Source organism: Macaca mulatta, chromosome 14, assembly GCF_049350105.2.
Source record: "Macaca mulatta isolate MMU2019108-1 chromosome 14, T2T-MMU8v2.0, whole genome shotgun sequence".
NCBI classification, from domain to species: domain Eukaryota; kingdom Metazoa; phylum Chordata; class Mammalia; order Primates; family Cercopithecidae; genus Macaca; species Macaca mulatta.
In genome coordinates, this window is record NC_133419.1 from 102137591 (window position 1) to 102150771 (window position 13181).

The 13181-nt window shown below is 38.9% G+C and overlaps 1 long non-coding RNA gene across 1 annotated transcript in view; it reads left to right on the forward strand.

The window, feature by feature from the left end:
- Positions 1-1213: 1213 nt before the first annotated feature.
- Positions 1214-13181, forward strand: part of LOC144334598 (uncharacterized) — a 229985-nt gene continuing 218017 nt past the window's right edge. The window contains exon 1 of the long non-coding RNA XR_013404560.1: positions 1214-1861. This is a non-coding gene — a long non-coding RNA (uncharacterized LOC144334598). The remainder of the gene's footprint in view (positions 1862-13181) is intronic.

A 13181-nucleotide genomic window follows, 5' to 3' on the forward strand; every position in this document is an offset into this window, starting at 1 on the left:
ATCAGTGTTTCCTTTGAGTGTGCTATAGAATGCAGATAACACTTGGTTGAGGCATATGACCATGGGGCCCAGAGTAAAAGTCGTCCTGAGCTTATGCTAGAATCAAGACATATGATTTTTTCTGAGACATACACAGGTCTAGGATAAAGCACAAGAGCCAGGGTCACTTTAACAAGGGCTCTAATACCATCATCTGGCTCTAAATGTCAGTTATAACATCTGACTTAGATCCATTAAATCTATAACACAGGCTTGGCAGGACTCAGCAAATGCAGTATAAACTGGCACAACTCAAAGAGAAAGCTCACCAACACACATGAAATTCCATTAAAAAAGCCAAATCAAATGAAAAAAGACTTCCGGTGGTGGTAATTGTGGTCTATACACTCTGCTCACAGCACCAAGCATAGTGCCCCCTGCTCACCACACAAAACACCAAGCCAGTTGCCTTTCCTTTATCTTTGTAACCATTTTTGGACTTAATTCATTACACTCTACTTTCCCCAGTAAGCTTTATTATGTGAGGAGTAAACGTTTTTAGGCCCTCTTTGTATGTGTGTGTGTGTGGTGGTGGGGGGGTTGGGGGTCATGTTCCTGTGGCATCATCAGACTCAACCCAAACCAAATTTTGGATAGAGTCCATACTTTTTCAGCTGGATGGTTCGGCAGCTGGTCTAGTGGGGCTGAGAATGTACTTTCGAATGAGCTCCCAGGTGAGACTACACTTTGGATAACAAGATTCTAGAGTTCCTTTATTGCTTGAGGTCTTAAGATACTGAATAATTAATACCTAATGTAAATGATGAGTTAATGGGTACAGCAAACCAACTTGGCACATGTATACCTATGTAACCAACCTGCATGTTGTGCACATGTACCCTAGAACTTAAAGTATAATTTTAAAAACATGCTGAATAATTAACCACAAAAGAAAAAGTGTATAACAGCCAAAAGCATTCAATGAAAATGAAATTGAGGAGCAAAAAAACATAAAAAAAGATGTGACAAATATATCCAAATACCTGTATAACAAATCCAAATATATCAGTGACCATAGTAAACATAAATGAAATGAAACTGCGTCTCTGATAAAAAGAATTAAATGGCAAAGAGAGGATCAATATATAATGATAATAAGGGAGGAGACCACCCCTCATATTGTCTTATGCCCTATTTCTGCCTCCAAAGAAAGAAGAAGTAAAAACTAAAAGGCAGAAATGAAATCCACAGGCAGACAGCTCAGTGCCGCACCCTGGGCCTGGTAGTTAAAGATCGACCTTCGACCTAACCAGTTATGTTATCTATATATTCCAGACATTGTATGGAAAAGCATTGTAAAAAATCCTTGTCCTGTTCTGTTCCATTCTGATTACCGGTGCATGCAGCCTCCAGTCAGGTACTGCCTGCTTGCTCAATTGATCACGACCCTGTCAAGCCGACCCCCTTAGAGTTGTGAACCCTTAAAAGGGACAGGAATTGCTCACTCGGGCAGTTCAGCTCTTGAGAAAAGAGTCTTGCCGATGCTCCCAGCTAAATAAAACCCTTCTTTCTTTAACTTGGTGTCTGAGGGGTGTTGTCTGCGGCTCTTCCTGCTACATTTCTGGTTCCCTGACCGGGAAGCGAGGTGATTGGTGGAAGGTGGAGGCAGCTCTTTAGGCAGCTTAAGCCTGCCTTATGGAACATCCCTGTGGGGCACTTTGACTAGCCTGAGCAGGCAGATCCTGAGAGCACTCCCAGGTAGGCATTTGCCCCGGTTGGAAGCCTTGCCAGAGCAGTGTGTAGCAGGCCCCCATGGAGGATCAACGCAGTGGCTGAACACCAGGAAGGAACTGGCGCTTGGAGTCCCGACATCTGAAACTTGGTAAGACTGGTCTTGGGAACTTGCCTACTCCATTTGAGTGGAAGCTTGGCCTGATCATCCATGACGTGCCTGTACCAGCACTTTGGTTTCTGTTTTGGACTTGACTTGGATTGCTTGATACTTTGGTTTTGACCTTGCTTGGATTTCTTGATACTCCGATTTTGGTTTTGATTCTGGTTTGGCATAAACTGTAAAAGTGTGTGTGTGCCCTTTTCACTGTTCTTTGTTTTGTGGGGTGTGTGTGTGTGTGTGTGGTGTGTGAGCATGGTGTTTTGTCTCGAAGGAACATGGGTGAGGCACAAAGTAAGCCCACCCCACTAGGAACTATGTTGAAAAATTTCAAAAAGGGATTTAAAGGAGACTATGCAGTTACTATGACACCAGGAAAACTTAGAACTTTATGTAAAATAGACTGGCCAGCATTAGAGGTGGGTTGGCCATCAGAAGGAAGCCTGGACAGGTCCCTTGTTTCAAAGGTATGGCACAAGGTAACCTGTAAAGCCAGGGCACCCAGACCAGTTCCTGTACATAGACGCTTGGTTACAGCTGGTTTTATATCCCTCCACAGTGGCTGAGAGAACTGCAGCATAAGCGGCTGGCAGAGGCAGAAAGAAAGAGAGAAGAGAGAGGGAGGCAGAGAGGAGAGAGAGAGAGAGACAGAGAGGAGAGAGAGAGAGGAAAGAGAGAGACAGAGGCAGAGAGAAGAGAGAGAGAGTCATGGAGAAATTGGGGCAGAGAGGGGCCAAATGAGGCCACTGACAACCTGTAGCCTTCTATCAAAAATCCTTAACTTAGTAATCCACGGATGACCCAAATACATTCAACCTGTAGCGGCAACTGCTTTGCTAACAGAAGAAAGTAGAAAAATAACTTTTAGAGGAAACCCATTTTGAGCACACCTCACTAGTTCAATTCAGAACTATCCTAAATCAAAAACGCAAAAAGTAGCTTACTAACTCAAAAATATTAAAGTATGGGGTTATGCTGTTAGAAAAGAAAGGGAGAATTTATATGAAAAGGAATGTTATATGGTAAATTATTTGTCTAAAGTAAATTAAACTGTTTTTTTTTAAGAAAAAAAGGTTATAAAAGGAAATTCATGCAAGAAATGTTGTATAATTTAAAAGTAATTAGGTCTCATAAACATAAAGCTATTAAAGAAACAGTTTATGTGCAAGGTATATAAGGAAAGTAAAATATGCTTTTGGTAGAAGAATCATAAGGAGGCATAAGAATGTAAAGTTTTACCTATATTAAAAGGTTAAAAATATGTATATTTTGTTTTAAAGGTTTAATCAAGTTTAATCAAGTTTTAAAATGTTAATTGGAAAGAAAATTCTGTGTGTAAGCGTTGGCTAAAGTTAAAGAGGTATCATCCAATTTTTCTGTAAACTAGACGTTAAAATAAACGCATAACAGGTTTTTCTTAAAGCACCAACCTGCTCTTTAGCAAAAATTATAAAATGTTAAAAAAGAGTCTATAAAATCTTACCTTATGGTGAGACATTAAAAATTGGATAAATATGTCTACAAGGTTTTATTAAAATTAGGTTTAACATTAATAACACACTAATATAAGGGTAAAATTTAGCTTATCTGGTATAAAAATCATACAGGAAGCATTGTTAAATGTGAAATGGTATTTGGCTTTCTTTGGTTTAAAAAACTAATAAAAATAGATGCTAAAGGAAATTTCTCAGTAAAAAGGCACTAAGGAATATAAAGTCCACTGCCAAAGCCGCACATTTAAAACAAAATGTCAGTTTCTTAAAAATGATATACTTGGTTTATCTTCCACTTTCCTTTCTCTCAAAAACTAAAAGTCTTTTAGCACATGTACCACCCCTAGAATTTCTGGTAAACCAGCACCAGCCTGAAGATCACATTCTCATCAAAGGTTGGAAAGAAGAAAAACTCGAGCCAGCCTGGGAGGGACCCTACCTTGTGCTGCTAACCACCAAGACTGCTGTTGGTACAGCAAAAAATGATGGACTCATCACACCCAAGTCAAAAAAGCACCACCCCCTCCAGAGTCGTGGGCCAGAGTCCAAGGGAAAAACCCTACCAAACTAAAGCTAAGAAAAATTTAACTCTTTTCATCTATTCTATTACTATTTCTTCTTTCCTCGTTCTCTTGCTGACCATCTAGTTATTAACATAACCAAGTAAATTTTGCCTCAAACTATTGCATTTAATGGTTGCCTTGTTCTACCCTGTAGGGACTTGCCAAGTCAAAGACAACTTTCTACTTCAAAAAAGTACTTCTGTCCCTCCTGACTCTCCTCAGACTGGGCATTAGTAAACTAGGACCATTTAATCTGGGGAGATTTCAATACAGACCCCAGTGCCAACCAGGAGTCTTGCCCCCTGATGTAGAGCTTTCATGCCATAGTTGGTCCAACATTCTGTGGACCACTAAAGAGCAAGGATGGACTGCCCCAACTGGTTTTTGTAATTTCCTAAAAAACATACATTCATTTTACTAGAGAATTATAGAAGTTAAATACTTAAAACAAACTTTAGCAATTAAGACAGGATATCAAGATGCAAATGCCTGATTAAAATGGATCAAATATTCCATCTGCACATTAAACAAAAGCAATTGTTAAGCTTGTGCACATGGCAGGCCAGAGGCCCAGATTGTCCCCCTTCCACTAAGGTGGTCCTCCAGTTGACCAGGCGTAGGCTGCATGGTAGCTCTTTTCCAGGATTCTACAGCCTGGAGTAATAAGTCATGCCAAGCTCTCTCTGATATATCCCGAACTCCGGCACCCTGCGGTGGGCCATCCAGGTTCTGTCTCCCAACACTAAGTTCACTTCATGTCTCTCACAACAGGGAGGAAACTTAGCATTCCTTGGAGACCTGAAGGAATGCAATGAGCTTAAGAATTTTCAAGAGCTTATCAATCAGTCAGCCCTTGTTCATCCCCAAGCAGATGTGTGGTGGTATGGTGGTGGACTTTTACTAGGCACTCTGCCAAATAACAGGAGTGGCACTTGTACTTTAGTCCATTTGGCTATCCCTTTCACCCTGGCATTTCATCAACCAGAGGAAGGAAAAATAAGACATTGTAAACAGAGAGAAGCCCCTTATGGGTCTTTTGACTCTCACATCTATTTAGATGCAACTGGAGCCCTGCAAGGAATACCAGATCAATTTAAAGCTTGAAATCAAATAGCTACAGAATTTAAGTCAACATTTTAGTAGATGACAGTTAATAAAAATGTAGATTAGATAAACTACATCTATTACAACCAACAGCAATGAAGTTTTCATGAGTTAAAAGAAAAACTCAGGTTGGCACCAGCCCTGAGGCTACCTGACCTGATGAAACACTTTACACTCTATATGTCAGAAAGAGAAAAAATGGCAGTTGGAGTTTTAACCCAGACTGTGGGGCTCTGGCCAAGGCCAGTGGCCTATCTCTGAAAACAACTAGACAGGGTTTCCAAAGGCTTGCCCCCATGTCCAAGGGCCCTGGCAGCAACAGCCCTGTTAGCACAAGGAGCAGATAAGCTAACTCTTGGGCAAAACCTAAACATAAATTCCCCCCATGCTGTGGTGACTTTAATAAATACCAAAGGACATCAATAGCTGATGAATGCTAGACTAACTAGATACCAAAGCTTGCTCTGTGAACATCCCCGCATAACCATTAAAGTTTGCAACACGCTAAACTCCACCACCTTGCTCCCAGTATCAGAGAGCCCAGTTGAACATAACTGTGTAGAGGTATTGGACTCAGTTTATTCTAGTGGGCCCAACCTCGGAGACCATCCTTAAATATCACTAGACTGTGAGCTGTACGTGGATAGCAGCAGCCTCATTAACCCCTGCAAAGTGACTCTGAAGTAGACAACAAGCCCTGCTCCAGAAGCTGACTGGTCCACCCACAGCTGAAGCATGAGAAAACTCATCGTGGAACTCATTTTCCTTGAAATTTGGACTTTTACAGTAAGGACTTCTACTGACCTCCCTCAGACTGAGAACTGTTCCCATTATATACATCAAGTCACTGAGGTAGGAAAAAAGGTTGCTATGGTCCTATTATTTTATGGTTATTATAAGTGTACTAGAACTCTAAAAAGAGCTTGTTTGTATAATGTTATTCTCTACAAGGTATGTAACCCAGAAAATGACCAACCTGATGTGTGTTGTGACCCATCTGAGCCTCCCATGACCACAGTTTTTAAAATAAGATTAAGGACTGAGGACGGTTAAGGGCTCATAAATAATACAAGTAAAGTGTTAGCCAAAACAAACAAACAAACAAAAGGTGCCCAAACAAGTCACCTTGAAGTTTGATACCTGTGCTGTCATTAATAGTAATAAGTTAGGAATAGGATGTGGTTCTCTTAATCAGGAAAGAGGCCATATGGCAGAAAATAAGTACATTTGTCATGAATTAGAACTGCGTTAAAAATGTATGTGAATACTGGTCTTGTGTCATTTAGGCTACTTGGATAAAAAATAAAAAGGATCCTGTCCACCTTCAGAAAAGGAAAAGTGGCCCTCCCTGTACTAGTTGTCAGTGTAACCCCTTAGAACTAGTAATAACCAACCCCCTTGATCCTCACTGGAATAAAGAGGAGCGTGTAACCCTAGGAATCGATAGGGCCAGACTGGATCCTCGAGTAAATACCGTGGTTTGAGGAGAAGTTTATAAACACTCTCCTGAGCCAGTATTTCAAACCTTCTATGATAAACTGAACGTGCCAGTACCAGAAATTCCAGGAAGAAAAATAAATTTGGTTTTGCAATTAGGTGAGCATGTAGCCCAGTCTCTCAATGTCATTTCATGTTATGTATGTAGAGGAACTGTAATAGGAGATCAATGGCCATGGGAAACCCAAGAATTAGTACCTACAGACCCAGTTCTTGATTAATTCCCGGCTCAAAAAATCACCCTGATGACTTCTAGGTCCTAAAAACCTTAATCATTAGACAATACTGTATAGCAAGAGTGGGGAAGGACTTCACCCTGCCTGTGGGAAGACTCAGCTGCCTTAGGCAAAAACTGTATAGTAGTACTACAAAAACAACCACCTAGTGGAGTTCAAACCACACTAAGGAAAAATCCATTTAGTAAATTCCCAAAGTTGCAAACCATGTGGACCTACCTGGAGTCCCACTGGGACTGGACAGCCCCCACTGGATTATACTGGATATGTAGGCATAGAGCTTACACCAAATTACCTGACCAGTGGGCAGGTAGTTGTGTTATTGGCACTATTAAACCGTCTTTCTTCCTACTGGTGAACTCCTTGGCTTCCCTGTCTATGCTTCCCATGAAAAGCTAAACATGGACATAGGTAATAGAAAAGATAATAAATAGCCCTCTGAGAGAATCATACAATATTATAGGCCTGCTACTTAGGCACAAGACGGCTTGTGATGATACCCAACCCCCATTAACATGCTCAACCTAATCATATGGTTACAAGCTGTCTTAGAAATAATCACTAATAAGACCGGCAGAGCCTTGACTATTCTGGCCCGGCAAGAAACTCAGATGATAAATGCTATCTATCAAAATAGATTGGTTCTCAACTACTTGCTAGAAGCTGAAGAAAAGGTCTGTAGAAAATTTAACCTTACCGACTGCTGCTGCACATAAATGATCAGAGGCAGGTCGAAGATATAGTCAAAGACATGATGAAACTGGCACATGTGCCTATACAAGTTTGGCACGGATTTGATCCTGAGGCCATGTTTGAAAATGGTTCCCAGTGCTAGGAGGATTTAATACTCTTGTAATAGAAATTATAGTAGTAATAGGAACCTGCTTACTGATCCCTTGTTTACTACCTGTACTCGTTCAAATGGTAAAAGGTTTCCTTGCTACTCTAGTTCACCAGAATACTTCAGCACAAGTGTACCACATGAATCACTATCAATCTGTCATGCAGGAAGACATAGGTAGTGAGGATGAAGGTGAGAACTCCTACTAATAAAATGAGTGAGAGTCTCCAAGAGGGGGAATAAGGGAGAAGACCACCCCTCATATTGTTTTATGATGAAATCCACAGGCAGACAGCCTAGTGCCGCACCCTGGGCCTGGTAGTTAAACATCGACCCCTGACCTAACCGGTTATGTTATCTATAGATTACAGACATTGTATGGAAAAGTACTGTGAAAATCCCTGTCCTGTTCTGTTCTGTTCTGATTACTGGTGCATGCAGCCTTCTGTCACGTACCCCCTGCTTGCTCAATCGATCACGACCCTCTCACATGGACCCCCTTAGAGTTGTACATATGCAAGAATATTCATAGTGTTACTATTTGTAATAGTAAAATGGTTAGAAACACTTTAAATGTCCACCAACAGGAAAATAGATAAATTGTGGTATATTCATGAAATAGAATGTTATAGAGCAACAAAAAAGAATGAATTCCAGCTGTACACACAATTTGGCTCTATCTTAGAAAATATTAGGGAAAAATTCAAGTCATTAAAGATTATATAGAGTACAATTCTACTTTTATATATCTCAGAAATAAGCAAAAGTAAACAAATATTGTTTAGTGACAAATACATATTTGAAAAATTTAAAAATCAAGGAAAAATATATCTTAAAATTATTATAGCAGTTACCTGTGGTAGCAGGAGGAGTGGAGAGGAGAGGAACATAGGTAGACACTAATGTATTTATTATACTATTATTCTTAATCTGTTTGGTGAATTATTTTAATTAACATACATGTTACATATAGTCTCTCAGATGAGTCAGATGTTGTATTATGAACATTTTTAATTTAAAAATATGAAACAATATAAGGCATATCCCATGCCTAATGTATAGCAAACTACAAAAAAATCCTAGCTTTTGTTATTGTTATAAATAAAGAAAAAGTATTGAGAGAATCAAATTGAACAATTGCCTACATTTGGAGGAAAATTAGCCTCCGGTCACTAAAGAGGTCCCGGGCAGCGTGAGGGCACCTGGAGCTTATTGGGCTATGGGAGGAATAATAACCAGGAGAGTGGGGAGGAGTTAGTTAAAGGGTACTGGAAGGGAAAAACTGGTGTGGTGGGGGCTGATAAATGCAAATATTTAGCAGTTTCTCATTATATGTGGCTTGTAACACCTCCACGAGATGTTCAAACACCTTTGGGAAAAGCCACATTTAGTGTTGCCACATTTAGTGTTGACTCTGCACCCACTTCTCAATTCACAATTTAACATCTTAGGAACAATGCACATTAATATTTGTGAGAAAACCTGCTAGTTAGCAAACAAAAAACAAAAACTCATTCAGCTTTATTTAACTAAGTAGTGCCCAGTTTGACCATGAGACTCTTTTCTCTCTGTATAACAATAGCTTATGGAACTGACTTTTCTTTAGAGTTCATATTGAGAAAGTCAGGACTACTTCATTTTATCTACAGCTAGTAGAATTGTAGGACCATATGTGAACCAGAGATCCTAGGCGAGGTAAAATGACTTGGGTTCATATGGGAAACACTGTGAAGAATTTAAAATTTGAAAGTTAACTCAGGCTTTGGCATAGTTACCATATGTTGGCTTACCAATTAAAATTCCTCTTTATATTTATCTTTGTGATAATATAGATTTCCTCTGTGTTTCAGAAGAAATTGTGTCTGTGCATGGTTGGTATATATGCATGTACGTGTGACTCTATGTGGAGCAGTATATTTTCTTCTACATGAGCTGCCAGCAATCTGTAGCCAGCCATTTCCTATCTCAGTCTGAATTTGGGAGTTTAAATTATTAAGGAGTTTGATGACCTGGAACAAGCAGTTCAGCAGGTCGAAGATTTGGAGGAATGAAGCTGAACAGAATCCCAAAAACAGACTCTTGCTTCCTGTGATATGTGGTAAATGGAACATTTTAAGGTACTAATTTAAACCCCTTGTGTTTTGGGTACATAATATTCCACCAAAAGTCATTTGAGGCTTCTTCTAAACCTACTTTACAATCTTCAATTTTTCTGTGTTATTTATTTGTATGAAGTAAGGTTGGAGGAGCAATGGCTTCAAACCAAATAGGCTTGTGATTTTTCGAAAACAGGAATTGCCTAAAACATTTCTGTCTTTCAGTGCCCTGGGTCATGGTGTTCTACTGAGTTCAGGCACAGTACAGGCAACTTCCAAATTGTTTTATTTCCCCTTTTTTTCAGACTTAGATTCTAGCAGAAATATTTTCAATCTTTAGTCAATCACACACAGTCTATGTTTAAGCTTAGTGCTAAAACATTACTTATCTGACCTTAAGAAACCTGGGAATTCAGGTAAAATATATGATCTACAATAATAAAGGAGTAGAAGGATATGAATGAATGAGCCTGATTGATATTCCTTGGTAATTTTTTATTTTTTATTTTTTCACAAATTGCTTTGAGAACCTAACAGATGGGCTGGTATGAACATTTCTTTCCCAGACTATATTCTGTAACGGTATATTGATTAGCTGATATAATTATTGTGAATACGAGAAATGTTACTGCAATGGAAAGGTAAGGAGCATTTAATTCAGAGAGAATATAAAACAATAATTGGGGAAACTTTTGAATTTTGTGAAAACGGAAAAAAGGTATTGAGAAAGACTATACCAACACTAGTGAGAACTTGCTAGACAATTAAAAGGCAAATGATGTATAATCAAACTGTCCTGATGTTAATTTCAAGTTCCCTTTCATCACCACAGGGCTAACTATGCTTAACTAAAGTGGTTTTATTTGGTTAAACAAAGAAGATAGAGATAATCAGGCTTATATTTGTATTTTACTCTTGTTACTCAGGTTCTGCCAGTCCTTTTCTGTGCATCCTGGGCTGGTCTCGGCCACAGGCTCTGGGCATCTTTCCCATTGTAGTCACAGAGCCCTATACCAAGTGGGGAGTTAAGTAAATGCATGTTGACTAACTGGTTGAGTGCATGTGCTGGGATAGTCATGTTTTATTGTTATTGTTATTGTTGTTGTTGTTGCTGTTTTTTGTGGTTGTTGTTGCTGTTGTTGTTTTTCTCGAGACAGAGTCTTACTCTGTCACCCAGACTGAAGTGCAGTGACACAATCTCGGCTCACTGCAACCTCCACCTCTAGGGTTCAAGGAATTCTTGTGCCTCAGCCTCCTGAGTAGCTGGGATTACAGGTGCCAGCCACCTTGCCTGGCTAATTTTTGTAGTTTTAGTAGAGACATGGTTTCACCGTGTTGGCCTGACTGGTCTTGAACTTGTGAGCTCAGGTGATCTGCCCTCCTTGGGCTCCCAAAGTGTTGAGATTACAGGTATAAGCCACCCTGCCCAGTCAGGTTTTGTTTTAAAATGTATTTACAAAGCAATGCTAGGCTCTGCATTTCCTGAAAGTTCATTTTAGAAACATTATTTATTTTATTATTAGGAACAATTTGCTTTCTTCACTCCATGCTGCATAAGGATCTAGCATTAGTTACTCAGAAATGGCCTTCTGTGTTTTCCTCATAGCACCTCTGACATTAGTGCTCTCTGTATTCCACTTGATCAACATTCTTTATTCTGCATTCTAACTGGGAAATTACTGTTTTTGGTGGGAGAAATAACTTCATTATTGAAGTATGAGCTGAAAATGGATTGCCTCTAGTTCGGGAAAAGTCTGGATACCATGACACTTCCTGGATAACGTTAACTATCTCCCATTGGCTATTTCTCAGCCATTTTTGCATCCAGGGCTACCCTTTCACATTCATTGTTTAATTTAGTCCTCATACCATACAAAATGAGGTCAAATTAGTACTGTTTTCACTTCAAGAGACCTAAAACAGAGAGATATTATATGAGTTGTTTAAGCTCCCACAACTGATAAATGTCAGGCCCTAGATGCTAATCCTACAGCTTGCTGGGCTCCAAAACTCTAGCTTTTACATTGAACTTGCAGTTATACTGACTATTGTACATTGATGATGTAATTGTTTACATACAATGCCTTTGTGTTCATTTCTATGGCACTGTGTTTCCTTTTTAGCAAAATACATTTTATTAATTTAGAAGTCATTGATCTGGGGATTTAAGCTCTTAAATTTTTTAAGCAGCTTTCTCTCTCTCTCTCTCTCTCTCTCTGAAAGCTCGGCTTTTATTTTGTTAAATTACAGCAATGAGGCAATGCTAAATATAGTTTTTAAATGACTGCATATTTCATCTGAGTTTGAAGGATGAGTGAAATGTTGCCAGGAGAAGGGAGAAGGGGTGAACTGGGAAGATAGAAGGAGTAACAAGTATAAAGGCATTGGTGCATGGAAGCACTTGATGCAATCAAAGAGATGAAAAGTATCTAAATACATGAAGATTTTCAAAGATTTCTCAGATTTTCTGTTATAGATTCTGAGTGGTAATTTGATAAACCATTTAAAATGTGTATACAGGAAAACCCTATTGTGAGAAATTGACTTGAAGCCTTAAAGACTAATTGATCTTAATGTTTAAACAGATTCCCATACTACCTTCATTTTGAAACTCAAAATCCTTGTGATGATTCAAGTTCTGGGGTTCTGATACAGCTGAATTTTAGCTGAATTGTGTTAAGCAAAAGATTACATGCAATTACTTCTTGGAATTAATATTTAGTTGTATATTGGAAGCAAGGATGTATAAGGACATCTTGTTCAAATCCTATCTTCCAGCAGTTGTTTTAAAATATCCTAAAATGATGACCAACTACATATTTGAAAAAGATCTCCACAAATTGCTTTTGTATACTGTTACAGGTTAATTGCTTATATGACCAATACATTCTTTATTTCTAATTAAATTCAGAATCCTCCTAAAAAGTCCCCACTGTTGTCCACAGTGATTTATTGTATATTAGAATCTATTCTCCTTCCTCTTACAAGACACAAAATTGGCATGTAGAAAGGTGCCTGAACTCTATTTCTGCTCCCATCCCTTTAGCTAGACGTATTTGTGCAGGGAAAAACTGGCACAAGTGATCTTACCTGAGGATCTTGTTAACATACAGATTACTGGGCTACATTTAATATCTATTGATTCATAATCTCTGATAAGATTTTTAAATTCACGTGTCCAGTGATTCTTTTGGAATCACATGACCCTTGTCTAAAGACTGAGTTTTGGGAACCACTGCTTTTCATAGAAACAAAATGGAGAAGGTCAGTACCTTCATTCATTCCTTCATTCATTCATTCATTCATTCATTCATTCAAGAAATAGCCATGGAGAGCCCCTGTGTGTCAGAAGTTATGGAAATAAACAAGACACAATCCTTGATCTTAAGGAACATCAGACTATATTATTATATCATTATATTTAAAAATAAACTACTTAACCAGATGTGTTACGACAGAAGCATGGAGGAAATTCTGTAGA